The following is a 4,214-nucleotide window of genomic DNA, read 5'->3' as shown; positions in this document are numbered from 1 at the left end:
TAGATTAATATACGATGAAAAATAATCAAAATAAATTCGGTATATACGAATGATGATAGATAATTAAATCAAACAACAATTCACATTTCTTCCCTAAATTATATTATTTAACAATTTCCATTAATTCGATTTCTGTCAAAAAAAAAAAAAAAAAAACAAAATAACAAAAAACATTTTACCAAACCCCACAATACTTACAAATATCATGAACAAATGTAACGAGTGAAAAATAACGAGGGAAAAAACAAATAAGTTTATCGATAAAATTCTTAAACACACATATACACACACCCAATGAAACTTTGCGAAGGTGTTGGTGAGATCCTTAGTAACGTTTCCTGAAGGAAGAAACGGAAGATGCTAGGCGTCCCTCCGAGGCGTCTTTCTCCTCATCTATCAGCTTGCTTGCTTCCTTTTCCTCTCCTCTTTACTCCTCTCCTCACCTCTCCTCTCCACTCCTCTCCTTGAACGAACCTCTTAATGTCGCGAACGAGCTCGCGGTTACGGTGCAAACAGTAAGTGTGAGAGAGAGAAAGATAGATAGAGAGAGATAGTAGAGTTATCAGAGCATGGAGAATACCACCCCTTCAAACTCACCCCTTCTTGTCGACTCGACTTCGTGACATTGCATATTTTCTATCTTTCCGTCTCTCTTTCTTTATTTGTATGTATGTGTACGCGTATTTATTTTATTTTTAGTATATCTCGTATCCCACGTAGTCTTTTTCTTTTTAAATTAAAACGTAAATGTAAACGACGACGACGACAACGACGAAGTTTCTTCGAGAATAAGGCAACAACTTTTGAAGATAAGTTGTCACAGTCGATACGTAACTTCAAAGATTTTTATTTCCACAGTACGTGTGTGTTCATTTTTTAAAAGAATATTAAATATATGAAAAGGGAAAGAAAATAAAAAGAAAAAGAAACGTGGATGTAATTCGCGAATGGTAAGAAGAAGTAGAAAAAAAAAAAATAAAAAAGAATGTTAACGTATAAAAGAATATAAGTATCTACGAAATACAATATTTGTTCTTAGATTCCTGAGATCGGATAGCGAATGTCGATGTTTACACGGGGGGGGGGGGACCAGGACAACAGCGAGTCGCAGGATGCACGAACAATATTTTATTTTCTTTTCTTTTTTTTTCTTTCTTTTTCTCATCTACCTTGCAAGATATTTCTTTCTCAGAATAACGTTCATGTAACTCACCGATAAAAAGCATTTTCATTCTCTCCAAATCAAAATATCTAACAATAAGAGAGATCCAACAATGTGAGATCCTTGTATTATTTTATTCATTTTAATATTATCAAATATACACGTGGTGCGTCGTTTGAATATGAACAAAAATAAGAACAACATTTATTTACAAAATATTTGAATCGAAAATCGTAGCAGGGGTGATGGGGAGCAAGAGAAGAGTCCGTTTTTGATTACAAACCAAATCACACGTATATATATATAATAAGTATATGTATAGTCAGCACGCGGAGGGTACCAAAAAAGGAATAGAAAATAAAAATAAAAATAAAAAAAGGTAAAGGAAGAGAAGGGGGGAGGGAAGAAAAAGGACGGGGGCCGTTGAAACGGGCGGTCGGTCAAATGTTTAAACAAACGAGCAATTATCTTAACTCGATCTCAGATCTCCAGGGTGTTCTTGAGTCGGAAAGTATCGGTCTCCTTGTCGCTCTCGTGGTTCTACCTGAATCTTTCATCTCACTCGGTTGCCCAGGTTACTCGGACCAACCTCCTTCTCTTGTTCCTTTTCCTTTTGGTTTCTCGGAGCTCGAGCGGAGGATGTCGTCAGGCCTGCCGGCCGGCCGGGCCCGTCCACGTAAAAAGCACAAGACATGCATTTCATTTGCCGCTCGTGTCGAGCCCCTGTTCTTCTTTACGTCCCGCCGATTCCGAGCGGCGAACTCTCTTGGATCTGAGAATGGGCCAGCCAGCAGGGCCAGCCAGCCAGCTAGCAGGGCCAGCCAGCCAGCCAGCCAGCAGGGCCGGTCAGAGGGGGACGGACGACTCGCATCAGACCGACCTAAACCGAATCACTATGTCACGACGACGACGACGAGGACGAAGACGACGAGGACGATGAGGATGAGGAGACGACGACAGAGTTGCGTAAGTTTTGAGCTTGCTCTTCTCTCATCAACAATCTTTTTTTTCTATTATTTTCTTTTTCTTATTAACCCTTTCAGTGCTATGGACGAATATACAGTGACTCACGAAAGTATTTGAACATTTGCCCCGGTGAGAAATATTTCATTAATTATAATTAGTATATTGTATAACTCTTATTTTTAAATCACAAAGACAGAATATCTATTTAGTCTACGTATTAAGTTTGAATTTTCAAGTAAATTATTTGCTAAAGTGTTCGGATAATTTGTTAAACGAATTGTCGTAACTTTCGCTAAAATTCTTATCAAAAATCAATTTCTTATTTTTCTCATTTAATTTTTCTTTTGTTTTCTTTACCGCCTATCCCTCCCAAAGATATTCTAATCAAAAATTTTCATTAACTTTATATTATTATATTGTATGAAAAATGTTGTTATTATTACTTAAAAATTATTATTGCAATCGTTTTATTCGTATTTCTTTGTTCGTATCGAAGATACATACGTTATTATTTGTTCGAACGTTAATCTACAGGGCGGCACATGAAAGCTCAATTTAAACCAAAAACACTTTGGAAATCCTTTCCTCTCGAGTTAGATCGTTCCGTCCTTTAACACGCTTCGTTGAAAACTACGGTACAAAGGGAAAGATAGAAAAGCATAATAGGACTTAGGCCAGAATAAGAATAAGAACGTGTCTTCTTATCCACTTCGTAAACAATCCTAGAAACCATTTCGCGGATCGGTGATATCTACAAATAAAGGATGAGAAGCGGAAAGAGAAAAAGAAGAAGAAGTAGAAGAAGAAGATGAAGATGAAGAAGATGAAAGAAGGAAGAGAATTTCGATCCGTTTAACGAGATCAGCTCGAGCGAAAAAAAGGAATGGAAAGAACATTTCCAGATCTTATTTTTTTTTTTTTATATATATATACAGTGTGAACGCATTACTTCTCTCCAATCTTTTTCTTTTTTTCTGTATTTAACATTTTGTTATAATCAGAAAATTGATTTAAAGAAAATAATTAAAAATTATCTTTACAGAATAACAAGAAATATCCTTAACAAATGAATTTCCAAAAAAAAAAATAATATTCCGCGATCTAGATTTATTTGTATTTTTCGTCTATGGGATTGTTGGTACTAACAATTTATAGAACACCCTGTATATATATATACAAGTATGGTATACCCGTAGGAGCATTATTTTCTCGACGTTTCAAGCCTAATTTCCCACTAACAAAGGTGTCCCTCTCTTTTTCTCTTTTAGTTGCCAAGGCTTAAGATCGGTTTCTATTCTCGTCGAATGGCTACACACAGCTTCCTCTCTTTTTTTTTTTTTCTTCTTTTTTCTGTTTCTTTTATTTTTCATTTCCAGCCGACGAAAAATCTCGAAACTCTTCGTATTGCTATATACCACCGCTCGTACAATTTTTCATTTTCTTTTCTGTTTATTCGACGAGGACGAAATGATTCATTCGAGGGTTACGCGTGGACTAATCGGTGAGTTGGTTCTCTATCCAGAGATAGATAGAAATACTTAGATAAATAGTCACGAGATAAAACAATATATTTGTTTCACGAGACAACAACAATAAGATTTTTTCATTCGATAATTGAATTATGAAAAGTACGAATGATCGATTTTTAAAATATAAATGTAATCATCAATTTATACACTTCGTGTATCATTTTTTTCAATTATATATTATTATATTAATCTAATAAGAGATATGAATTATTTTTGATTATATCTAATAACAATAATATAATCAAAATAATATTACTCTAGATTCTAAATAAAATCTCTCATCGAACTAATAACAATATCTTCATCGTCAATTTTTTTTTATCTAATTGTCGATATAATATAACATTTTGATACAAGATAAGAATAAAAATGTAATAAGAATGAACAATTCAAATGATATTCACAATCGAGTAGCAATGAAAATGAAAGCTTCAGTAACCATCTCGAAGAAAGGTCTAATTTTAAGCAAATTTCTCTGCCATTCTCGTGAGAAATTGGTTAAGCGTATCACGGTTTGTTCCTTTTTGACCTGAACATCAGGAAAATGTTCAACGTAC

General features: G+C 34.6%; 1 long non-coding RNA gene across 2 annotated transcripts in view; it reads left to right on the top strand.

Annotated features, from left to right (window-relative positions):
• The window catches only part of LOC106790626, a 29,122-nt gene extending 26,060 nt beyond the window's left edge, over nt 1–3,062 (top strand). Inside the window, exons 3-5 of one of the 2 annotated variants that reach the window (XR_001382097.1) lie at nt 1,737–2,128; nt 2,206–2,257; nt 2,855–3,062. This is a non-coding gene — a long non-coding RNA (uncharacterized LOC106790626). Of the gene's footprint in view, nt 1–1,573; nt 2,129–2,205; nt 2,258–2,854 lie in introns of those variants that run through there. The other variant, XR_001382096.1, reaches the window with a different exon arrangement.
• Nucleotides 3,063–4,214: the final 1,152 nt, after the last annotated feature.

The sequence above is a fragment of the Polistes canadensis genome, unplaced genomic scaffold, assembly GCF_001313835.1.
Source record: "Polistes canadensis isolate GaletaPanama2010 unplaced genomic scaffold, ASM131383v1 scaffold_250, whole genome shotgun sequence".
NCBI classification, from domain to species: Eukaryota; Metazoa; Arthropoda; class Insecta; order Hymenoptera; family Vespidae; genus Polistes; species Polistes canadensis.
The sequence above is the reverse complement of the archived record's forward strand: the minus strand, read 5'-3'. Positions and strand labels throughout refer to the sequence as shown.